Below are 27,219 nucleotides of genomic sequence, written 5' to 3'. Positions count from 1 at the left end.
TCTTTTTTAAGGGGCCATAAAACTCCTTGTTTTCACATAAGACAAAAGCCAGTCAATAAACAGGATAAATTCAGTAATACAGTGAAATGAACTAGACTTAATACATAACAGTGCAGAACAAAATCAACATTAGCAGGCCAAAACAACCCTGACCCTGCCTGCTTGCACTAGTATTACTGCACTCCAAGGCTGCTCTGGCTTAATACAGTTCTGGGGGGCAGGGGCTTCCCATCAGGCTAGGTGGTTTACACCTGGCCCCTTCCTCTCTCCTCCAGAGATGCCTGACAGCAACAAAGGGGAAATGCTGGGGAGCAACAACACTGGGAAGTCTTCTTCCCAGCCTCCCGGGTGTTCTGGACACTAGTGCTGGTCATACTGCACTCCAAGGGGCCACAGGAGCCTGATGTTTCCATGACCTATTAATGGTTCACCTCCTAGAAAAAGCAGCCCTATAAAGCAACAATGGGATGCTCTTTTTGATGAACTCACTGTCAAACAATGCTGATCTTTGCAAGAGAGATGGAAGTGTGTGGCTCAGATGGGATATTAGGAATGTGACATATAAGACACAAAGCATGGGCGAAAGTAGTGGATTGTCAACACTTACAGTGAGACTTCCCCCTTAATGGAAAGACTCGTGATCCAGGTGGGGGCACATTAGCCGCATCGGTTTCAACTCCATGACAAATCTCTATCCCTCTGTATAAATGGTATTCTAAACAGCATCCTTGGTTGCCATAGTAAAAGCCAACCCTGTAGCTTCTAAATTCTAGATCCAAAGCAGGGGTTTTGGCAATGGGGGCCACTCAAAACGTTATGAAAGTGTTTGTGAGGGGAAGAAGGGATATGCCTCATTGCCTCAGCAGCATTTCCAAGGTATTGTTGCAGCGTCACTGCTGCAGCACGGAAGGCTTCACTCTGATGTCCTGATCCAGGATCTATTCACATTCAGGTGCCCTTTCAAGCATGCATCCTATTCAGGGCCATCACCAAGAGCAGGTGAATCTTCATCATGGCAGCCCACTTGTTCATCTGCCTCTTATTCTGGCCCAGACCAAAGTGATGATGAGAAGGATGATCAGTTGATGACACTGCCTGGTGGCTGGCTGGCTCTCTGTAGATGGTAGCAATAATAAGGAGGGGCAATAGGACCTGTGACAATGGCAGTAAGAAGGTAGGTGGGCCCTAGCTTGCCCATGCCAGCCCAGGTGCTGATGCTGGGCCTCTTTGTCACTGCCTCCATCACCTCCCACTCTCTGGGTGGTCATTTGGGTGGATTGTGGAGCCCTGGACTTTGGCTCTAGCTCCACCATGGCAAGCAGGGTAGGCACAGTTGGGCACCTGCCAAGGACCCACACCCCAGCAGGGGCCCACTGACAAGAACCCCCTGGAGGTGTACCTCCTCTTCACCTGCTTCTTCACCTGCCTCTCATTCTGGCCCAGGCAATGGTAGTGGTGAGAAGGAGCAGTAGATGCCACTGCCTACTTGCTCACTGGCTCTCTGCCTGTCAACTGAGAAAGTAGTAGCAATGATGAGAAAGGGGATGAGGAGCAAGAGCAGCTGGGGACAATGGGGGTGAGAAGGTAGAATCACTTAGGGAGGGGGCCCAATGGGGGTGTCTTGCCCATGGATGCTTAAAGACCTAGAGCCAGCACTGATCCCATTGATAATGATATAGTATGGATGGACATCATCTAAACTGAGACACATGTCCAGTTCTCATCCCAGTGAGCATTCTGGCATGACTAGAAGTGGCCCATGGCTTGGGGGGGGGCAATGTGGCTTCCTGTGCCCTCACTGATGTCATCACATAGCCAAACCTTATTGAGTCTGTGACATCATCATGTTCACTACATGATACTTGACTGATTGGAATCACGTCATAAAGGAGAAAGAAAACTTCCTATCAACATTTTTAAAATGACACCAAAGCAGCTACAGATTGAGGGAACAATCTCTGCATATAGGCACAAAAGCAGCAAAAGAAAGTGGGAAGTAGGGTGTGTCCACTAAGGACCCACCCACTGTCCTTATGATGCTTTCCACACTCCTTGAAAGTGCAGTGTCTAGAAGGTGTTTGAGGAAATAGTAAAACAGTTTTAGCGAAGTAACTGTAGAAGACATCTGAAATAAACTTGTTGTTGTTCAGTCGTTCAGTCGTGTCCAACTCTTCATGACCCCATGGACCATAGCGCGCCAGGTCTTCCTGTCCTCCGCTCTCTCCCGGAGCATGCTCAAGTCCATGAAATAAACTTAGCCACCAACCAACATCTTAAACTAGGCTAGCCAAAGCAGGACAGGGCTAGATGTATTTCATGGCTGCATAAAAGAGGGTGTGATGGAGCTATGCTGACAACTGGCCTCTAGGAGCATCCTGTGATGCAGCCAGATGGTCAGCAGACCAGCAGGAACATCTTCTGGGTGGAACGTATGAGGGGCCTTACAGCAGGATAGTCCATTTGTCTATCAAGCCTACATTGACTAAGTCTCAAATAGGGCTTTGCACTTCGGCTCCAGAGCCGAATTATGAGCCAAAGCAGGGTGCTTTGGACCACACCAATTAGGACAACACAATGGAACCAATTACCTAGGGGGTAGGTGGTGGGCTCTCCCACACTGGAGGCGTTCAAGAGCTGACAGCCATCTGTTGAGGATGCTCTGACTTGGATTCCTGCATTGAGCAGGGGATTGGACTTGATGGTCTTGTAGGCCCCTCCAACCCTACTATTCTATGATTCACACCCAAAGCGGGTCAGGATTGGCCCAAAGCAACCCAAAGCAGGTTGGGTCACTCCAAAGTGGTTTGGCGTGCTTCAGAGTGATCAGAAAACCCAGACGCCTAGCCACACGTCCTGCCACCTCCACCCTCGCAGTCACCCACCACCACTACTCAGCTGCCCAGCCGCACAAGCCTTCTTCTCCATACCTGGACCCTCGGGACGTGTGCCAGGAGCTGTCGGACTTTTCAGGGGAGTCTGGAGTCGTATTGTGACTTCCTCTATTTCCAGAAATTGAATCCTATGTAAATGGTGGCCGTAAGGCCATCATGTATGCAACATTACAGGCATAGACACCTGTAATGCTGTGTACGTGACAGCATTACAGCCGTCATTTGCACAGGATTCAATTTCCGGAAATAGAGGAAACCACCAAAAATGGGACTCCCTTTAAGAGGCCAACAGTGCCCATCCCAAGAGTCCACTTAAGGAGTAAGGGGCTCATGTGGTGCAGCAGGGGCATTGGGGGGAGAACCCACTTCTGCCATCTGAATCCCACTTTGGCCCCAGAGCCCAAAACGGGTTGGGTTGGACTCGAATCAGCCCAAAGCATGTTGGGCCTGCCTTGGAAGCCCCGAAGCAGCCTCCAAGGCAGGTTGGGGGGTCCCTGCACAGCCACAGCCTTAGTCTCAAACAAGGGTCTCTCGCAGCCCTCCCCTTCATGCCAGTGATTGAGCCTAGGGCCTTTCCACATACTCTACCCCTGAGATCTGGCCCATCAGTAAGCAGGACCAAAAAAAAAAGGGTGAAATTGCACTGTGATGGCTGTCAGGTCAGTGAGGAGTGCCAGCCCTAGTAACTAATGCCCAGCTGGACTGAGAGATGCCAGTGTAGTACTTCAGCTCCCATGCTGAGGCCCATCCATGAACAATGGCCATATAAGAATAAAGTTTGTTCTTCTGCACAGCTATTAAGCTGTGTAAACAGCAGCTAGATGGCCATAGGATATGTGTGTTTCCGGGAACCGACCTCGGAGCCCACTCTCCAAGGTCGATGCCCAGAAAACCGACCTCCCCCTACATCCACACAGCCTCTGAGGTAGCATGGAGAAGCCCCATCGTCCGTGCTCGGAAGAGGAGCAAGGAGTGGCTGAAAAGGGGCAGGGCTGGGGGCGTTCCGGGACGTGGAGAGTGGATCTGCCTGTACGACACATCCTATGAAACAGCTAGGAAACAGCTAGGAAACAGCTGTCTAGCAGAAAAAGGAGAGCAGGAGAGGCACGGAGGGAACAATCCCCCCCATGCTTCTCCTGCCCTGCTTTGGATAGGCAGTAGCCTCCGAGTTCGGAGGTGGCCGCCTATCTAGATAGGATTGCGCCCTAAATCAGGGGTGGGCAACTTGTGGGTCTCTAGACGTTTTTGCCTACAATTTCCATCAGCCCTAGCCAGCATAAACAATGGTGAGGGGTCATGGGAGTTGTAGGCCAAGACATATGGAGGGCCAAAAATTGCCCACCCCTGTAGTAAATTATGCAGAAGCCATGTCTTTCCTTTTACCTGACCTCCCAGTCTTATTCCTTGTGAGCTACTTTGACACTTCACAAAAGCCCTATGCCAACTGTCTGGAAACATCTGCGGAGGGCTGGTGCAGTCGAGCCCCATGCTGCGTGCTCTGCCCCTCCCTCCTCCCTCCCAGTAGGGTGGCCATGTGTCCTACTTTACAGAGGACAGTCCTCTGTTTGAAAGGTTATCCAGTCCAAGTCTGGTTTAAAGATAAAGTTCAAGCAGAGGTCTTGAAGTTGCCCATCAACCGGGACGGCAGGCTGAGCACAGGTCATGGTCTTCCTCACTGTGGTGAGATGTACTTATTGTATTTCTATTTACATGTTAGTACTTATTTCTGAATTTGCATCTACACCTATACGTTTCTATACGCAAATATTAAGCAAATCACCTCCCTCTTTTGTCCTCTTTTTTGGTGATGCGTAAGTGGCCACTCTAAGGTTCATTCTAAGCAGGTTCAGCTGAATGCGCTTATTCATGGGGGGTGCTTATAAGCTCATTCAGCTGAATGCACTTCAAATATTTCTTCAGGCATTTGTGCTACCTGTATGCAGACTGGGGATGAATGGATTTTGTAAAATCCATTCCATCTGCATTTCAGAGACAGTCTGATGCCTTTCGTTCCATCATCCATTCATTGACAGAATTGGATTTTTTCCCATTTCCCAAGTTTGTGCAAATTCGCGCTTATGAAAATGCACAAATCCCCCCAAAATGCACAAATCCCCGCAAAATGCACATTTGCATGCTTTAGCCTATACAGGAAATGCACATTTTTGGCTGGGTTTTTTAATGTATTTTTCTACAACAACATTTACATAAAGTTCCAGAAAGTAAACAAACAAACAAAAAAACCCAGTCTGCAAGTCCATGGAATTCATGTGAGTCCGGAGAAGCAGCTCTGCTGTGGAATCTGTGGGTCAGATTCATAGAAATCCAAACTCATTTGATTCCGTTGTGCCAGCAGGACGGTGATGCTGAGGGGCTTGTGCTCATGCATTATGTCCAAAGATTTGGGGGCAGGGATGGGATCTCCAGCTTTGAGAGACTGTCCTGGGCACTACTACGAAATTGCTGCCATCAGAAGCATTGCTAGTTGCAACAGTCAAGTAGCCTCCCCAAAAGGCTGAGTACAATGCAGAGACCCAACACACCAAAAAACACTTTTCAACTCGCAGTTGTCTGCACCAGCAGAAACTTATTTCACAGAAAGCAAACAGGGGCCCTTTTTCTCTCCCCACCGCCTCCTTTTTCCTGGTGGCTGGGTGCACAGCAGAGGAAAATGCTGGCCTGCAGCCACCCACCATCTTCATTTCCTATCAATGTCCCTGAGCCCCAGGGGTGGTCTAGTCTAGAGGCATTCATGGGATGGGAAGTGGAGATTCATAGCAGCAGCTGGAAGTCCTCACTTTGCATTGAAGTGGTCTCAGCTGCTGGTAAGACAAAGAAAAATCAGGAGGAGTAGGGCACCTCTGTGAGCACCAAGGAAAATGTCCAGAGGCACATTGGCACCTGCAGGCAGCACACTGCCTACCCCCAATTTCGAGTAACACCTGCATAGGGATAAAGGCCTCCATGGTGGCCTCCATTGCTAAGCTGGCTTCTGGGATGTCTGCATGTTGCAGCTGCACCGTTGTGCACTCTTATTAGCTCCGTGAGGCTTATACGGAATTAGGCACAGAATCAGGCTTCACTCAGAAAGATAGAGCGAAAGCTGTTTTTCCAGCATTCTTTCCCTAAGACTCTAGCCAGGTTGTAATTGTATCCCTTTTGGCAAGTGATCAGGAAAAAAGAGTCCCTGTTTGAAGCTGCCGACCTTGGATAACACTCGATCACATTGTACTGACATTGGGAGAATGAATGCTGTTGATATCAAAACTATGATGTAGGAGCATGATAAAGGTACCATTCACTGAATGTTCTGGTGGGAATACGGAAGGGTTAGAACAAGCCTTATCTAAATGTTTTTTATTGCTCTAAGCCACAATCTATTAAGGGATTCATTAAAATGTTTTATTAGCAAACATTATTTCCTAATCTTTTGGCTCATTAGCTTTCGGAATGAAAAAAAAAACAACAAAAAGAAAGCTAGAACATTCACTGTTTTATTGCCCAGTCCTAACCATGTTTACCTGGATGTGAGTCTCATTAATTTCAAAGGGATTTAAAGTACCTCTAAAGTACTGTGGTATTGGTCTGATACTTATCAATATACAAAAGTAACAAAACTAAAAACCAAACTCAGCTCCTTAAGTGCTTTGGGAAAGAATTAAGAATGAGAAAACAATGTACCTTAGCACCCCTAAAAAGCCTTAAAAAGTGTGTCAGTGCATACAAAAAGAGAGATAAGAGCTCTTTATTAACCCACAAAAGCAATTTCATTGGTTCAGGTTCTATTTCATTTGTGGCTATGCCTATAGGACAACACTGGAAAGGTCCTAGATTTTCCTCAATGCCGAACATCTTATAAGAAGATCAGGTAGTACATATACCTAGAGATACTGTCTATTTCTAGTGTATTACACATGTGTTAATTCATATGTCAATCTGGGACTTGAAAGCCACACAAATTTGAATTATTTTAAAACATATTTTCCCACAGAATATAAATTTTTGTATACATTTTAACCTGAAATATGCATTTTATATACATTTTAGGTACATTTTTAAGCCCAAAACTGTATCATAAATTTTGAAAAGTGCAAAAACTGAAGGATGACTTTGTCTCAATTTGCACATTACCCTGGGAAGTACGAATCAGGTTGGTTCCCTTAAAAACTGGCACTCTATACACACACACACACACACACACACACACACAACACATTTACTCAGAAAAGTCCCATTGCATTCATTGAGGCTTACTCCTAGTAACTGTGCACAGGTTTGCAACCTTAGTTGGGTGTTTTATCCTGCAGATTTGAAAAAAAGAGTTATCTTTTGCTATGTTTTAAAATGCTTATTACCCTACCCAAGCTCTAAGTATAAAGAAGGGTAGGCACTGAAAAAAATTACTACATTTAAAAAACTGCCATTATTGCATACCAGAAGGTATTGCCACCAGTTATTAAGCTTTGGGTGTTGTATATGTGTTCCCTGATTCTTAATCTTAATTTTAATAAGAGCACTAAATAATAATAATAATAATAATATTAATAATAATGATGATGATGATTCAGCATACCAGCCATCTGGGCTTAATTGAATTTTCCTGGTGAGGTATTCAAGAACGGCAAGAATAACACCACCACAAGTATAGCATAGACCATTAGTATCTCAAAACTATTTTCCAGGGTCAGCCATTATACAGCAGTCAGCAAATACGATCTCTGAGACCCTGCTGTCGCCATTTATCAATGTTAGTATTTGATAAAGGAAAACAATAGTACTTTCATTAATCATTAATTCAAAAAAAGATATCAACAGAACAAATCCATATGAACAAGGTAATAACATCAACAAATAGAGTTTTCATTAAATATGCACACGTAAGATTAACTCAGAACAAAATATTTCATCCACAAAGCTGACGGTAAGTAGGAAGAACAGCGATGCAATCTTGAACATGATTTTCAGTACACTCAAAAGGAATTTCTTCTTAACAAGACAAACTACTAAATGAAGCTGTTGTTTAATTTGCTAGTGGATAGATATGCACCACTGAATCTAGGTACAGCTCTATGTTATTCAGAAAAACACTCATTAGAAAACTGAATCCAGTAATGAAGCCATAAGTCAGAAGTCATGATATGGAAAACCTTCTTCCACAATCAATTACTTGGTTCGCGTGGAACAACAAACCAGGGTTTTGTGGGTTGTCATTACATGCAAACCTGGAACTATGGGCTACATATGGGGTGTTAACCACAAAGAGGGGCATTGCTAGGTTCTTAAAAGATCCGGGACACAGGCCCATAACACAAATTTGCGTGTGCGTGCATATATGTGTGTGTGTATATATATATACACACAGAATATATATCCGAGTCTAAGCGCACCTGTGTGTGTGTGTGCGCGCGCGCACGCGCTTGTGATGTGCTTGCATGTGTGTATAGATTACATACATACATACATAAGAAATGTGCACTGACCCCCACCCCCACCCCACTTCAACTCACACCCCAATTCAGCATTTTGGAAAACATCCCGCTTCTTCTCAGGCCAATTTATAGTAGGACTACTTCAGCTTAGCACCAAACCTGAGTCAAGGTTTGAAAAAATGAATCTTTATGCTTCCTGTTGACTACCATGGGAAATTAGGGGGAAAAAAACTAACATTTTTCTCTTGGTCAGAACTGGATGATAATTTCAGGCATGGTAGCCCCCTAGAAGGGGATTATACCTGCCCTATGCCAGAAAAATAGGTGCCGGGTTTATGTTTTGATTTTCTTTTAAAGGGAACTGCCAATAATATTTTATTACTTGGAAATATACAATGGTCAGGATTCATTGCCCCATCAGAAGAGATCATGTCTGCCAAATTTCAGAATGATAGCCACAGGCGTTTTTGTGCAAGGGTGGCTTTGACATTTTGAGGTCTCCAAAAGAGGACATCTCTATTTTCCTTGTAGACCATTGTCCTGAAAATTACAGACAGACTAGAGTTGTCCCTAAGTAAGAAACTAGCAAAGTTTTAGAAGGATAGCTGTAGCAGTTCATGTTAAAGTGGAGTTCCCCAATTTGGAGGAGGGAGTGATTTGCTTTCGCTTCCCTTCCCCCCTTCCCCAATAGTTTTTGGGTAAGTTTGTATAAAAATGTACAAGTCATTAGAGGTGTCCCCCAGGCAAGAAACCTGCAAAGTTCCTGAAGGGTATACATGCATGGAAATTTAGAATTACTAGAATTTGTTTACATTTCACCAATGTTAGCAGCAGGGGAACATGGGCAGGAAGGTGCTATTGCACTCATGTCCTGCCTGTGGGTCTTCCGTGGACATCTGCTTGGCCACTGTGTGAAAAGAATGCTGGATTAGATGGACCTTCCTTGATGCAGCCTGGCTCACTTATGTTCTTAAATAGAGAGTGCCTCTAAGCCTATGCAGAATGTTTTTCTTTCACCACTGAGCACTTACATTCTCCCCCTACCAAGTCTGTTCCCATCCATGCAACCATCCCTCCTCATCCTACCATTCTCGAACAACTCTTCAGCAAAACAGATGTCTTGTTTTGTGCAACTCTCCTCTACCTCCTCCTTGTTATGCACAAGCTCTCACAGTATTTTCTTCCCCATAACTTCATTTGTGCCAAGACTTCACCAGGATTCAGCCAGTTAGTCTGTTTTCAAAACTAGGGTTAAGTTATGGAGAAACTCTGAGCATGTACTATGTGCCTTTCCCTCCCCACTGAAGCTAGAGTTCATGCAAAATTAAGAAAAAGCACACACACTTGACAAAACATGCATAGGACTGAGCTGAAAGGGTAGTCAATTCATTAGACAGAATTGGGTAGGCACTATATTAAGCCTGCAGTACCATGCTCACAACTCAGGACTTATTTCTGAGTAAACACGAAGAACATCAGGGTGCAAACCTCTCTGCAACAGTAACTTGTGCTGGAATCCTATGCACACTTTCCTGAGGGTAACAAAATTCAAAGTGATCTGGACAGACTGGAGTGCTGGGCAGAAAACAACAGAATGACATTTAATAGGGATAAATGCCAAGTCTGCACCTAGGAAAAAGAAACCAAATGCACAGTTACAAGATGGGGGATACGTGGCTCAACAACACTACAAGCGAGAAGGATCTTGGAATTGTTGTCGATCACAAGCTGAATATGAGCCAACAATGTGATGTGGCTGCAAAAAAAGGCAAATGCTCTTTTGGGCTGCATTCATAGAAGCATAGCTTCCAAATCCCGGGAAGTACTAGGTCCCCTCTACTCAGCACTGGTTAGGCCTCATCTGGAGTACTGTGTCCAGTTCTGGGCACCACATTTTAAGAAGGATGCAGACAAACTGGAGAGGGTTCAGAGGAGGGCAGCAAAGATGATCAGGGGACTGGAAACAAAGCCCTGTGAAGAGAGACTGAAAGAACTGGGCATGTTTAGCCTAGAGAAGAGAAGACTGAGGGGAGATATGATAGCACTCTTCAAGTACTTGAAAGGTTATCACAGAGAAGAAGGCCAGGATCTCTTCTTGATCATCCCAGAGTGCAGGACACGGAATAATGGGCTCAAGTGACAGGAAGCCAGATTCCGGCTGAACATCAGGAAAAATATCCTGACTGTTAGAGCAATACGACAATGGAACCAATTACCTAGGGAGATGGTGGGCTGTCCCACACTGGAGGCGTTCAAGACGAGGCTGGACAGCCATCTGTCAGGGATGCTCTGACTTGGATTCCTGCATTGAGTAGGGGGTTGGACTCGATGGCCTTGTAGGCCCCTTCCAACCCTACGATTCTATGATTCTATGTTTCTATAAGCCTCATTAAACATAATGGGGTTTCTGAGTGGGCATACATAGGCTTGTATAAAGGAGCAGTATTTATCTCCTCTCCACTTAAAAAACAAACCCCAAACTCTTATTTTTTATTAAAGGTTTCTGTTCAGAGGAACAGCCTTATACTGAATCAGACCCTGGGTCCATCTCTAGCCCAATATTGTTGACACTGACTGGCAGCCGCGGCTCTCCAGGGTTTCAGGCATGATTCTTTACCAGCCCTACCTGGAGATGCTTGGGATTGAACCTGGGACCTTCTGCATGTGCTCCACCACTGAGCAACCACCCTTCCGACTGCTAGATAATGGGAACTGACAAACAAAAGAGTCCCAGATTTGTTTCTCTGCAACCATGTGAACCCACTCTTCTTAAAGAATTGAGTGAGGAGAAGGAGAAAAAACAACCCTGTGGTCTGTTTGTATAAAGTCAAATACAGTTCAGAACTTCTCTTGCCCACCGAAGAGAATTCTCTTTAAGAATTCCCCAAGATATGCTCTGGGTAGAATAAAGAAGAGAAAGGAAGAAAGAACAGATAGGCGAGGGAAGAAGAAAAGAAGAATGGTGATTGGAAATGTGCATGGGGGTGGGGTGGGGGACAGAGAGAATTCCCTAAACCAAGTGGCTCCTTTCAGAGAGGTAGTACTTCAGAGGAATTTAGGAGGCTGTGGAGGGTTTGTAAGTATTGCATGTACTTAAATTAACTTTATGAGGTGAGTAGGGATGTCAGATAATTTCGCCACAAATCTTGGGGAGGCCGAATGCCAGTGCATTCAGCCCCCTGAAATCGGTGGTGAAACGGTCTGCCCCCCCGCCCCCCCCCCCCCGGGACGGGACTTACCTTGGGCGAATCTCCCTGGCGGCGGCAGCGGCGGTTCGGCGGCGGCGGCGGCCGGTCTTCCAACCGGCTGCTGCCGCCGCCATTTCCAAGTTTTTAAAAAAACAAACAAAAAACGTGATAGGCTACGTAAAGATTTACATAGCCTATCACGGCTAGATTTTTAAAAAATACCGTGATAGGCTACGTAAATGTTTATGTAGCCTATCACGGCTGTGTGAAAAACAAACAAACAAACTGCGCGTACGCAAATGGCGGCGCCCATGGGCGCCGCCATTTGCATTCCTTATTTTGGCACGTCTAGTCTACGTAAACATTTACGTAGACTACGGTGAAAATAAGGGGAACGCAAATAGCATAGACGCTACGCTATTTGCGCTCCCCTTATTTTCGCCGTAGTCTATGTAAATGTTTACGTAGACTATACGTGCCAACATAAGGAACGCAAATGGCGGCGCCCATTTGCGTACACGCGGTTGTTATTTTTTTTTCACTCAGCCATGATAGGCTATGTAAACATTTACGTAGCCTATCACGGCTGACTGCAGGGACGCAAACAGCGGCGGCTATGGCTATGGCTATGGCTATGGCTATGGCTATGCGGCTATGGCTATGGCCGCCGCCATTTGCAGACCCTGCAGGACAGGATTCACGGTGGGAGGGACGGGGCACCTCCCCCCCAGCCAGAATTTCAGGGGGGAGGGACGGGATGCCTCCCCCCCCAGCCAGAATTTCGGGGGGAGGGACGGAGCGCCTCCCCCCCACCGCGAATCAAATTTCATCACAGGTAAGTGACTTTCGTACATCCCTAGTCAGGTGAGGTGGCTGAAGGGTTTTGTCTAGCTTTTTAAAAACTGTAGAACCTATTTAAAGGCCTCATTAGTTCCTCGATCATGATGCCACATAGTCCTAGTCCCCCTTTTGGATAATTTGAGTCCTACAACTATTTAGAAGAAATTAAAGTGGAGGAGGAGAAAGAATTTTGTGGATGCTGATTGAATCCTGTGCTGTACTCAGTGGATTGAATCCTCAACAGATTCAAGGGGATTGAATCCTCAACAGGGGGGAGGCGCTCCGTCCCTCCCCCCGGAGTCCTGCCTGGCTGACTCCACTCTGCAGGGATTCTGCGGAGCCGCCGGCTGGCTCCGCCAGCAGCCAGACATCCGGCCGCTGGGTAGCAGGGACGCAAATGGCAGCTGCCGTAGCCGCCGCCGTTTGCGTCCCTGTATTCAACCGTGATAGGCTACGTAAAGACTTGTGTAGCCTATCACGTCTGGGTTAAAAAAAAAAAAAGCATACGCAAATGGCGGCGGCTACAGTGGCCGCCATTTGCGTTCCTTATTTTTTGCCGTCTTAGTCTACGTAAATATTTACATAGACTATTATGGCAAAAATAAAGGGGAATGCAAATAGTGTAGTAAGCGCTATTTGCGTTCCTTTTTGATTTGATGTTTTAGCCTGCGTAAATATTTACGACTTGCGTACATATGCTACGTAAGTCTTTATGTAGCCTATCACATCTATGTAAAAAAAAAGAAAAAAGACCAGACTGCAAGTAGCGGCAGCGGCAGCCGGTCGGAAGACCAGCCTCCGCCGCCGAAGCCGCCACTGAAGCCGCCGCTGTCCAGAACATCTGCCCCAGGTAAGTGTCATCCCAGGGGGGATCCGCGGGGTGGCGGGCGGTGGCAGGCCATTCCGCCACGGATTTCAGGGGGCCGAATGCCAGTGCATTTGGCCTCACTGAAATCCATGGTGGAATTCTCTGCCATCCCTACAGAAGCCAAAGGTTTGGGGCAGTAAAATCAGATGTGGTGTGAACTACCAGTATTTTACATGGAGCTCTTTCTTCCCTTCCTTCTCCCTCTTCAAAATTTCATTGTAAGCAAGCTCCCAACAGTGGGAATGTAAGAGCAGAAAAGTAGGGGGAGATAGGTTTTTTACACCTGAAAAAAAACCTACACCAGAGATTAGGGATAGTGACCTCCTAATGGTCACCTTAAACACCATCTGATTAGGATCTCTAATCCCCTGTATGGCTTGAGTGTTTTTTTAGTCTTTGAGAAAAGGAAACTTTATGCATGGCTAGCACAAAAGCCACTGGATCTAACTGTCTGAACTTTGGCAGGTTCAGTCAGCTCCATAGGGGCTGCTGGGTCCCCAAATTCCATGAACTTATGTGGAAGGACAAAAAAATTATAACTCTTTACTTTGAAAGATTTTCTTGAAAAAAGCACATTATACCTGTGGCTAGCCCAAAAGCCACAGGACTAAACTGCCTGAAATTTGGCAGGTTCAAGCAGCTCCGTGGTGGTTACAAGTTCCCCAAATTTCATGTATTTGTCATACAAATAAAAAAGGTATGGCTTTTTCTGTTTTCCAATGCAAGTAACAACAAAAAAAGGCAATTTGAACAGCTCAAAAGACCCAGGGCACAGCTCAAAAGATCTGGGGTGCTACCTCCATCCCAGAGGCAGTAAGCCTATGTACACCAGTTGCTGGGGAACATAGGTGGGAGGGTGTTGTTGCACTCATGCCCTGCTTGTGGGTTCCTGGTCAACAGCTGGTTGGCCACTGTGTGAACAGAATGCTGGACTAGATGGACCCTTGGTCTGATCCAGCAGGGCTCTTCTGATGTTCTTATGATTTATGATTTATGGAATGAGAATCACACACACAACACTAAACACAAGACTAAGGAAAAAAGTGATACTAAAGTTCCTAGAAATGAATAAGGTGGTGATAAAAAAAATGGTGTGTGCAGACAATTAAAACAGGAAAATAATTTTTACAATAAAACTATCAGTTCCCCCAGTGGCTATATGACTGTTATATAAGCAGATGTTTTAAAGATCTGTGGTACACTCTCATGGTTTACCAATTCTGAAAAGACCTCTGAGTCATCCTGGGTCCTTCATGATCCATTCCAATCAGATTGCCTTACATCACACAGCACAATTTTTAATATCAAACTGTTCATGAAGTCTGTTTTAAAAACCATACTAAGATCACACAATATGAACTTAATCTTAAAGGGCAGAAAGCACAATAACTAGATCAGGGGTCCCCAACATGGTACCTACAGGCACTATGCACCCGTGGGGCTCTCCAACAGCATCTGCAAATAGGAATGTTGGACGAACCCATCCAGGGAGTGAAGTTTGCTGAGCTTCAGCAGCTCAGCCCCACAGACTCCAGCTCGCTAATCCATGAGCTGGCCCAACTCCATCTGAATGAGTCAGGCCCTTCTAAAATTGGCATTTACGCAAATCGCAGCTGCAATTTGTGTCATTTGCACAAATTTTGACCATAATTTGCTTAATTTGTGCAAATTCTGGCCAAACTTTGCACAAACCAAGCAATTTACAGCCACAATGTATGCAAATTAAGCAAATTACAGATGAAATTTTCTCAAATTACACAAATTGCAGCCACAATTTGCATAAATGGCAATTTTAGAAGAAAACAAAACCTGAGAAATTTCCTGGATTGTGGGAAAAAGCCTGCCGCTCAGCAAGCAAATGCAAACTGGGCTGGGGGCTCCAGGGAAGCCATCAAGCCCCCAAAAGGATGGATTTCCCTGTAATGGCCATCCCTACCCACAAATTGGTCCCCAACATGGAACCTGCAGACACCAGGAAAGCTTTTTTTTTTCCTTTTTTAAAATCCTCGTACTGGTAGACATTGTTTACTTGGACTTTCAAAAGGCCTTGGAAAAAGTCCCTCACCAAAGACTCCTGAGCAAACTTAGGAATCATGGAATAAGAGGAGAGGTCCTCTTATGGATCAGTATTACTCAGTAACTGGTTAAAGAACAGGAGGGAGACAGTAGGAATATGGTGAATTCTCCCAATGGAGGGATGTAAACAATGCGGTCCCACAGGGATCTGCATTGGGACCAATGCTTTTCAACTTGTTTCAACTAGTTCATAAATGATCTGGAACAGTGGAATTAGGAGTAAGCAGCGAAGTGGCCAGGTTTGCTGATGAAATCAAATTATTTAGGGTGGTTAAAACAAAAGTCACTGCAAAGACCTCCAAAAGGATCTCTCCAAACATGGAGAATGGGCATCCAAATGGCAAATGCAATTCAGTGTAAGCAAGTGGAAAGTGATGCACGTTGGGGCAGAAAAATCCCAACTTCAAGTATAACCTGATGAAGTCTGAGCTAGCAGTGAGTGACTGACCAAGAAAGAGATCCTGGGGTGTGGCGGACAGTTTGATGAAACTGTTGACCTTGCATGCAGCTGCTGTGAATAGGGATGTGCGAGCACACCCCAGTTCTGGTTCTCCAGGTGCCCACCGAGCCGCTGTCCTCACTTGCCTGCCACTTATGCCCGCTCGCACCCCTTCAAAAGGCAGTTTTGAAAATGTGCATATTGAAATATGTGCAGTTTGGGGGCCGGGAAAGCTTATACTGCGCCTACTAAGCTTTTCCAGCCTCCAAACGGTGCATATTTAAATATATGCATTTTCAAAACTGCCTTGTTTATGCAGAAAACAAAGGTGAGAAAATGGCAGGTGCTCACCAGAAGGGATCACAGTGAGTCCAGGAAGCTGCGAGCAGGCATGAGAGAGGGCGAGTGAGGGCAGCAGCTCAGTGGCGCAGTCCGGGGGTTTCGAGTGGGGGCCAGACCCAGTCAGGCTCCCGCAACATCCCTAGCTGTGAAAAAGGCAAATTCCAAGTTAGGTATAATTAGAAAAGGAATTGAAAATAAAACTGCCAATATCATATTGCCCTTATAGCAATCTATGGTGTGACCACACTTGGAATACTGTGTACAGTTCTGGTCACTGCACCTTAGAAAGGATATTGTAGAGTTGGGAAAAGTGCAGAAAAGGAGAACTAAAATGATCAAGGGGCTGGAGCAATTCCCCTACAAGGAAAGGTTACAACATCTGGGGCTATTTAGCTTAGAAAAAAAAGGGAAGTAAGGGGAGACATGAAGCATACAAAATTAAGCATGGTTCTGCCTCTCTCATAATACTAGAACCTTCTTCCCATGAAGCTGATTGGTGGGAGATTCAGGACAGATAAAGCTTCTTCACACAGCGCATAGTTAAACTATGGAATTCAGTTCCACAAGATGTAGTGATGGCCACCAATTTGGATGACTTTGAAAGGGGACTGGACAAATTCCTGGAGGAGAAGGCTATCAATGGCTACTGTTGGCTATAGTATATGCCACCTTCAACAGCAGACACAGTATGCCTATGTACACCAGTTGCTGGGGAACATGGACAGGAGGGTGCTGTTGCACTCATGTCCTACTTGCAGGTTTTCCATGGGCAGCTGGTTGGCCACTGTTTGAACAGAATGCTGGAATAGATAGACCTTGGTCTGATCTAGCATGGCTCTTCTTATGTTAGTATACATTAGTCTAGAGCAAGGGTGGGCAGAGGGTAGATCTCAGATGTTTTGGCCTACAACTACCATGATCCCTCACCATTGGCTATGATGGCTAGGGTTGATAGCCCAAACATCTGGAGGGACACAGGTTGACCAGACCTGGTCTAGAGATATGAAGTAGCCACTGGCCATCAGAGGCTATTAAACCAGCATTTCCATGACCATACTAATGAAAACCTAGAATGAGGGGTTTATGTAGCCAAAAAGAATGCTTTTTGTTTTGCTCTTTCCTCAGCCTCTTTTACCTTCTTTAATGTCTTTTGGGGAAATGCTGCTGTAGATGATTGTAAAACATTTAATCTGTGTATGTAACCTCATGACATGTCACCTCCCCAAATTCTTATATTTCTAAGATGAACAATGAAGACGGTCAAACGTAAGCAGTTCCATTTTACACTTGATCTATTCTTTCAGTCAAAGTGTGGTTGGTATCTGATATTATTATATTATACAACGTAGATGCCCTAGCAAGCAACACAGATGAAAGGTGCAGGATCACTGTGTTCCATCAGGAAATGGGCAATAGTAAAGGGTTTTAATGTGTCCTATGTTGGAACATTCCCTTTTTTAAACCAGACAAATTTGTTTTTTCAGATATTGCTAGCAGAAGCAAGGATTCATGCACTCCATGTCACCTACTCTACATTTTCTAAAATCATTCATTTTTATGGGTTTGTTTTTCATCTTACTGTGTTCAAAGAGGATTTTTTTCATTCCTGTTCTTTAGCGGTGGGGGAGGGTGTTGCCTTCCCTTTGACTAGGAAGAGGGGGAAATAAAAAATGCATAGACCCACTCAACATAAAATAAGATGGAGACGTGAAAGCCAAACTTTTTGGTGGAACAGCTAAAGAAAAATGTGTTTGGCTCTCCGATGAAAGTTCAGACAAGATGTTGAACAACATCTCTAGTTTTCAAAAACATTACATTTTGCAAAAACTCTATTATCAGCACAGATCCATAGATGTTGTGACTTAAACTAATGCAACCATCTTTTGTAACAAGAGGAAGATGAATAAGCTTCAGAATATTTTTTCCTAGATGTTTTTTGGTTTTGTTTTGGTGGTTTTGTTTTGCTATAGACTTGCTTTTGGAGATCAAGATACACATTTTTTTCCTGTTTAAATATGGTCTTCAGAGATTCTCTGCATCATTTTTGTCCAAGATACAGCTTGTCAGGACTGAGCCCAGGCTCTCTGGTTTGATGTCAGACTCTGATTCGGAGTCAGAGTTAGAAGAAGCCCAGAAGACAAATTGTGGGGGGAGAAAATTCCACAAGACTCCCCAAGAGCCAGCAAAGAACCCTCCCAGGGGCTTATTGAGAAGGAGGGCCAGGCTCAGAGACCACCTTCCCCCCTCTCCGTGGGAGCCTGGGCTCTCTCGGAGAGGGAGGGGGCTTCGAGATTAACAGATGCCAGTGCGGGCTGCCCAATGAAGCAGGCAGAGTTGAGAGGAGGACATGGGAGGAGTCATACCAGATGGGCTTCCTGTCAGAAGCTGGGTCAGTAGGATCCTCCCTGAAGACAGGAGCTCAGAAAAAGCCTGCTGAGCACGGCAGGAAACCCATCCATAGTCCCATCCATAGTCGAAAAGGCTTGCTTTCAGTACTTTTCTTAATCAAAGTGCTGTTTAGCAAATTAAGCCCTGAGGAAAACTCCCAGGCTTTGTAGTCGCTTTAGGTGTGAAGAAGTACTGTTAGCTGAATAAAAGGGTTTGTGGATTGCACAGCAAGTCTTGGTTGCCTCACTTCTCGGCGGGAGGGCTTGGAATCCACGACATAGTTCTCCATTCCATAGATGGGTCCTATATCTTTTCTTGTTTGATATATCACAATTTATCTGAATTAAACTTCCTATGGCTGCTATAATTGGAAGTCCATTCCAAATTAGAAACAGGTCAAGTTGGTATACATTGTGTCCCCATGCAGTTGTTCTTATAGTTCTGGGATCAGAGGGAGAGGTTATCTGGGAATAGTAATCTTATTTAAGTCCCGGTAGTCATTTCACAGTCTGACTTCACCACGTCTCGGTTTGACAAACAATACTAGTGCAGCCAGAGGCAATGTAGAGGGGCTTATGAAGCCCCATTGCAAATTTTTGGATAGGAATTCCCTCAGAGTTGCTAATTCTGGTTCAGAGAGGGCATAAATACATCCCATTGGAATGTGGGCCCCCAGAATCAAGTCTATTGCAGAATTGTATGGTTGGTGTGGCAGAAGTGTGTCCACATCTTGAACTTCATACACATCTCTGAAATCATGATATTTTGTAAAAAGTGCAGGGAACTCAGGTGGGGATGAATATCAGGTGGTCAAACATACACTTGGGCTCAAATAATTACTTTTACAATACTATGATCTGAATTCCAGTTTGTGACTAATCCAGGAAATGGTAGGGTCAGGACGGACCAGCCAAGACATTCCCAGGACCACAGGGAAGTGTGGAGTGTCCATAATGTCAAATTGGAAGAGTTCTTGATGTTGATGGCCACAGGTCTACATTTTTAGGGAAAATGTTCCTGATGTTATTGAGCTGGAGGAGAGGAGCTATCCTTCAATAGTTTCCACCAGGAGAAATTCAGTCTTTGCCTGCCATGCAGAGGGAGGCAATGCTGCCTTGTGAAAGCTTTGTCCATTAAATTACTGGAAGCTTCAGAATCCACTAGAATCTTTGTGCAGATCGTTGTTGTTGTTCAGTCATTCAGTCGTGTCCGACTCTTCGTGACCCCATGGACCATAGCACGCCAGGCCTTCCTGTCCTGCGCTCTCTCCCAGAGTGTGCTCAAGTCCATATTCATTGCATTGGTGATGCTATCTAGCCATCTCATCCTCTGCCGTCCCCTTCTCCTTTTGCCTTCAATCTTTCCCAGCATCAGGGTCTTTTCCAGTGACTTTTCTCTTCGCGTTAGGTGGCCAAAATATTTCAGCTTCAGCTTCAGTATCTGTCCTTCCAATCAGGGTTGATTTCCTTTAGGATTGACTGATTTGACCTCCTTGCAGTCCAGGGGACTCGTAAGAGACTTCTCCAGCACCACAGTTCAAAAGCATCCATTCTTCGGCGCTCAGCCTTCCTTATAGTCCAGCTCTCACAGCCATACGTTGCTGCTGGGAAAACCATAGCTTTGATTATACAAACATATGTCAGCAAGGTGATGTCTCTGCTTCTTACTATGCTGTCTAGGTTTGCCATAGCTTTCCTCCCAAGGAGTAAGTGTCTTTTAATTTCATGGCTACAGTCACCGTCTGCAGTGATCTTGGAGCCCAAGAAAATAAAATCTGTCACTGCTTCCATTTCTTCCCCTTCTGTATGCCAGGAAGTGATGGGGCCAGATGCCATGATCTTCGTTTTTTTAATGTTGAGTTTCAAACCAGCTTTGGCACTCTCCACTTTCACCCTCAACAAGAGGCTCTTTAGATCCTCTTCACTTTCTGCCATTAGGGTGGTATCGTCTGCGTATCTGAGGTTGTTGATAATTCTCCCGACAATCTTAATTCCATCCTGTGATTCATCCAACCCGGCGTTTCTCATGATGTACTCTGCATATAAGTTAAATAAGCAGGGAGACAATATGCAGCCTTGTTGTACTCCTTTCCCAATTTTGAACCACTCGGTTGTTCCATGTCCGGTTCTTACTGTTGCTTCTTGACCCTCGTACAGGTTTCTCAGGAGACAGGTAAGGTGGTCTGGTACTCCCATCACTTTAAGAATTTGCCACAGTTTGTTGTGATCCACACAATCAAAGGCTTTAGCGTAGTCAGTGAAGCAGAAATAGACGTTTTTCTGGAATTCTCTTGCTTTCTCCATGATCCAGCGAATGTTGGCAATTTGATCTCTAGTTCCTCTGCCTCTTCGAAACCCAGCTTGTACTCCCGGTAGTTCTCGGTTCGCATACTGCTGAAGCCTAGCTTGTAGGATTTTGAGCATCACCTTGCTGGCATGTGAAATGAGCACAATTGTACAGTAGCTTGAACACTTTTTAGCATTGCCGTTCTTTGGAATTGGAATGTAAACTGACCTTTTCCAGTCTTGTGGCCACTGTTGAGTGTTCCAAATGTGTTGGCATATTGAGTGCAGCACTTTAACAGCATCATCTTTTAGGATTTTAAATAGCTCGGCTGGAATACTGTCATCTCCGCTAGCTTTGTTGTTACTAATGCTTCCTAAGGCTCACTTGACTTCACTCTCTAGGATGTCTGGCTCAAGTTCAGTGACCGCACTATCATGGTTATCAAGGACATTAAGATCTTTCCTGTATAGTTCTTCTATGTATTCTTTCCACCTCTTCTTAATCTCCTCTGCTTCTGTTAGGTCCCTGCCTTCTTTGTCTTCATGCCCGTCTTTGCACAAAATGTTCCCTTGAGATCTCCAATTTTCTTGAAGAGAACTCTAGTCTTTCCCATTCTATTGTTTTCTTTGATTTATTTGCATTGTTCATTTAAGAAGGCCTTCTTGTCTCTCCTTGCTATTCTCTGGAACTCTGCATTCAGTTGGGTATATCTTCCCCTTTCTCCCTTGCTTTTCGCTTCCCTTCTTTCCTCAGCTATTTGTAAAGCCTCATCAGACAGCCACTTTGCTTTTTTGCATTTCTTTTTCTTTGGGATGGATTTCGTTGCTGCCTCCTGAACAATGTTATGGACCTCCGTCCATAGTTCCTCCGGCACTCTGTCTATCAGGTCTAATCCCTGAAATCTATTCCTCACCTCCACTGTATATTCATAAGGGATATGATTTAGGTCATACCTGAATGGTTTAGTGGTTTTCCCTACGTTCTTCAATTTAAGCCAAAAATTTGCAACAAGAAGCTCATGATCTGTCAGCTCCAGGTCTTGTTTTTACTGACTGTATGGAGCTTCTCCATCTTTGGCTGCAAAGGACATACTCAATCTGATTTCGATATTGACCATCTGGTGATGTCCATGTGTAGAGTCGCCTCTTGTGCTGTTGGAAAAGAGTGTCTGCTATGATCAGCGTGTTCTCTTGGCAAAACTCTATTAGCCTTTGTCCTGCTTCATTTTGTACACCAAGGCCATGCTTGCCTGTTATCCCGGTGATTTCTTGACTTCCTACTTCAGCATTCCAATCCCCTACGATGAAGAGGACATCTTTTTGGGGTGTTAGTTCTAGAAGATGTTGTAGGTCTTCATAGAACCGATCAACCTCAGCTTCTTTGGCCTCAGTGGTTGGGGCATAGACTTGAATTACTGTGATGTTGAATGGATTGCCTTGGATTCGTACTGAGATCATTCTATCGTTTTTGAGATTGTACCCCAGTACTGCTTTTCCCACCCTTTTGTTGACTATGAGTGCTACTCCATTTCTTGTGCAGATTGGTGCCTGGCCATGGGGCAACAAATATATAGGGAGGAACAAATGCCAGAAGGGACATATAGCAATTCTGGCCACTGGGAGATCATGTGCAGGAGCTCCCCAGGAAACAGAGTGTGGGTTTAGCAGTGACCCTTCAGACGCTCATCTTCTTAAGGAATAAACTATTTTTCCAACATCTTGACATTAGTTCTCTCTTTTTGGATCTATTTTGAATGCTTTCCTGTTTTCTCATACTTTTCAGTTTCTTTTTAGTAGCTGAACATGGAATGGGACAACATGCATAGCTATTCTTAGATTTTTGGGGATAAACTCCTAGAAGATTCATCTCTCTCTCTCTCTCTCTCTCTCTCTCTCTATATATATATATATATATATATATAATAAATTGAGGATACCAAGATGAAGTGGGAAGACCTCATGTTTGACAACCAAAAAGAATGATAAGGCATGAACTGCATGCCTCTACCCTGTTGCAATATTCTCGAGGACAAAGATTTTTAAAGGCATGTTTAAGAGAAATGAGGAGTTTCTGAAAAAACAATGTACCAGTGTTCTCAAGATCTCATGATACTTATTATAGACACTTCATCTAGGGTTAATTCACAATTTTAAAAGACTATAGATAAGAAAATTGAGATATACAACCAGAAAAAATGTAGAGAAACAGAACAAAAGCCTTGTTCCTTCGAGAAGGAATTAAAAAGTTTCCATGAGGAGTTGAAGGCATATAAATATCAAGAGAGAGAGAGATGAAACAGAGTATATATCTAACAGAGTATACCATTGGTTAAACAAAAAATACAAAAGGGTATCTTTATCACTATACGAAAGTTCTATAGTAAGTAACCAGCTCTGATTGGGAAACTTCAGCTAGCAGCAAGAGTGATACTGATGTGGAATAGCAACATTTGTCTTCTTTTTCAGAACATGGCAAAGACGTGGCTGTTTATTCACAGAGACAGAAAGAGGTCAGTGAATTTCAGATCTCCCCACACACACACATGCACACACACAAGATTGTGAAGGAGAAGACACTGGTAATCAATCTTCCAAGTAGAAAATTAAGTCAGCAAGAAAAACCCATTTTGGATAAGGGCTTTTCTTTTGTTCTCACCCCTCGACACGACTCTGCGCAAGTGGGACTGCACTTGTTTCAGTTTTTCAGAAACATCAAACTGTGCCATTACTTTAAAGGGACCGTATCTAAATTCATGGACTCTAAAATATGCCTTAGAACTCCTTCACATTTATGCCTCCTGGACCTACAGATCTGACTGTACAGACTTTTGAACGGTTTGTTTTGCATGACCTAGAAAAGTTAGAAATATCAGCTCCACAGCCCTGGGGTAATTGGAGCTGCACAGAGCGTTGTATTTTATGTAATCTAGCCTCAAACTCCTTCACTGTGATAAAAGAGGCAGCTAAATGAGGAGCAGTAGTGATTCAGGGCCATGTAGAATCTGCAAAAGAAGTCTTGTGCCAACTGTCTGAGAGATCACCATGTGCATTATGCTTGAGCAATCCCACCACTGGTATAATACAAGAAATGAAGATGATTATAGAAGGCTTTGGTCTGAGGTATAAGGGAACAATGCACATTTCTATGTCATAATAACCCCACGGTGCCAGTTTGCTATACTTTGCCCAAGATCCACTCCTCCCGGACCAGGGGTGTTGAACCTCTTTAGCCCGAGGGCTGAATTCCATTTCAGAGAAGCTGTCAGGGGCCACATTCCAGTGGTGGGTGGGGGTGAAGGCTAAAGATGTGGGGCCAAACACACCAGCATATTTTAGCTTGACATTCTTCCTGTCAGCAGCTAATCCTTAGGACTGGTATCTCAACCTTTTAGAAGGGGGGGGGGGGCGCGGGAAGCTTGCAAAAGCTGGGAAACCATCAAATGACCGGTGGTCTAGGGATAGGGGGCAAGACCAGGGGAAGGGGTGGGGCTATCTGAGGAGCCTCAGAGGACTGGAATGGGACCCCGGGTGGGCCAGATAGGGACCCCAAGCCTGAAGCTCTGCACCTTTGTCCTGGACTAATCTGCAAAGCAGGCAGATTCATCATCCACCTGGTTTTGCCCTTCCCAATTATTCCTAACCAGTTCTCAGCTCCAAAACTAAAAGTATCAAAATGTGTATTTTGAAAGAATACATTTACAAATGCATATTTTGAGATGAAAAACGAGGCTATAAATGTTTTAAGTGAAAACAAAGCAATGGCATGGAGAATGTAGATCGATGTTACAGACAAGAAAACAGGGTTGCTGTTGGGTCCATAACACTACAGTTCTCAAGCCAGAGATCATTGCCTGAGTTCCCCCTCCCTCCACTAGCACCCATTGCAGAAAGACCTTCTGCCTGCCATAAACTGTATTCATTTACTCCGAAATAGTGTGTTGTGCACTGGCTTCTGAAGCAGGTTGCATTCGTAAACTAACTATGCAAATATATATATTTATATATATATGAATATGAATGAGAGGGATTTAATAGATTGTTTAATCTTGCACTGAATCTGGTTCTAGAACAGCTGCAACTAAGCACGACACCATCACAGCGGCATTAGCTATCTGAATATGGGATTATGAGCAGTTAGGTAGACGGAAAGTTACACGCTCTAGTGAATATGTGCATATTTTAAAGTTATCCCCCCTCCCCCAAACTTTGGAGTACAAAAGAGGGGCAGTGATTTACCAAGGACAGCTACAGAAAGTAGAGACAGTCCATGGTAAACAGGGATATTTTGGCGCACATAAAATCCAGCCCAGGGATGTGGTGAGAGCTATTTGGAGGACCTCTCCTTTGGATCCTTGTCCATCCTGGCTATTGAAATCAGTCAGCGCTGGGCTGGTGCTGTGGACCTTAGAGGGATTTAGCATCTCCTTGAGGGAGGGGACAATTCTTACTGCCCTTAAGGCAGCAGAACTCAGACACATATGCAGGGGGACCCAGTCTGGGTTAAAAAATTCTAGATAATTTCCACCCAGAGTCTAACTTACTACTGCTAAATTTTGTAGTGTTGTTTTTATATTCTCTGTTCTGAGGTGAGCCACCCTGGGAGACCTTACCCTGAAAGGTGATGTACCAATTTTGAAATATCAGTATAAATAAGTAAGGAGAGGGAATGTTGCAAGGAAAAGAGGAAAGAAGAGGAGAGTGAGAACACATAATCTTCAGTTGTCACTTACTCCCTCCAAATCCCAGCACTGACACAGAACTTGCTTATCCTCAGATTATGTCTGCAAGTGTATTTCAATTCCTCAGATCCCTAAAGGACGCAATCCTACGGATGTTTCAACAGAAAAAAGTCCTACAACTTCCAGCCGTCCCCAGCCAGCCATGTGGGAGTTGTAGGGCTTTTTTCTGTCCAATCATGCATAGGATTGTGCCCTACATTCCTCTGAGTTCTGCAAAGACAATGAATTATAGAGCTGGCCAGCTTGCTCCACTGAATGCCTGCACTGAAAATGAGCACTTATTCCTTATTACGTTCTTGACAATACAGATTTTCTTCTCCACTGCCTCCCAGACTTCAAAGGCAGCAACGAGAGTTGTCAGGCCAGCAAACCAGGATAAACAACTGTCGGAGCTTTGAAGCTCATCAGCAGCACCCACTCAATATTTCTTAAGGCAGCAATAACAGGTAGGGTGGCCATGGGTCCCACTTTACAGAGAACAGCCCACTATTTGAAGGCATCCTCTGTTTAGAGAGCTATCCGGTCCAAGTCTGGTTTAAACATAAACGATACAAAGTGCAAGCAGCAGAGGTCTTGAATTGAGTTGCCCACCAACAGTTTGCACCCCAGCAGCAAGCTAAGCAGGCAGCCCACCTGAGCTAGATCCGCACTAGTGCTTTATAGCAGTATTGAAGTGCACTAATAACTGTTGGGACACATTGCACATGCTATATACTGCTAGCATAGTGTTATTTCCTGTTTTTTATTCCACAGTATCCAAAACACCGCAACAGAAGTCATTGTATGTGCTACAAGTATAAATGCGCAAGAAGGACATAGTGTGACTATGATGAGATCATATTGATATGACGATCTGGCTCACTATGGTGAGATGTATTCTTTTTCTATTTAAATTATAGTTGTTATTTCTAAATTTGCCAATTTAGATCTAAATTCACATAGGCAAATTTTATGCAAATCTATGTCACCTTTTTTTGGTTCCCTTTCTTTTGGAGATGAAAACGTGGCCACCCTAATAGCACGTCAATGAAAGTAAATAGTTTGTAGCACAACAAACATTACTGTTCTGTGGTTCCAGCTAGGGATTGTGCAGGCACCTGCTGCCCAAAGCCACGCCACAAACCCCCCTGCCTTGCCTGGCCACCAAGCCGCCCGCACTCACCCCAGGCCCGTCCGGCATTCCCTGTGGCCACCATTTTTAAAAAAAAAAAAAAAAAGCGGGCACAGATATGCACGCATTTGTTATTCCACGAAATGGCACTGTGAATAGCCAATGTAAGCAAGGTTACAGGTGTAAATGGGCCACTTACGCCTGTAGCCTTGCGTATATCAGCCATTCACAGTGCCATTTTGCGGCAACTGCCATTTTTTAATTTTAATTTTTTTTTTCATTTCTATACCACCCAATAGCCGAAGCTCTCTGGGCAGTTCACAAAAACTGTGAAAAAAAAGTAACATTTTGCAAAACGGTGGCTGCAGAGATTGCCAGACAGGCCAGGGTGAATGCGGGCAACTTGGTGGGTGGGGGGGGTCAGGCCCAGGTCTGGGGCACACGGGTGGTGGCAGGGGCTTGGTGGCACCCAGTGAACCCAGACAAGCGGGTGCCTGTCCATACCCAGCTCCAGCTGACAGTGGGCAGGAACGGACTCCAGCATTAGGGCAAGTGGCTGGAGCAAATTGGGAACTGGGGAAAGGGGTGGAGTTGAAAGGGAACGGGGCCATGATCTCAAGCGT

This window comes from Heloderma suspectum, chromosome 3 (assembly GCF_057233095.1).
Source record: "Heloderma suspectum isolate Gila_16-S chromosome 3, 16-S_ref, whole genome shotgun sequence".
Taxonomy (NCBI): domain Eukaryota; kingdom Metazoa; phylum Chordata; class Lepidosauria; order Squamata; family Helodermatidae; genus Heloderma; species Heloderma suspectum.
The sequence above is the reverse complement of the archived record's forward strand: the minus strand, read 5'-3'. Positions refer to the sequence as shown.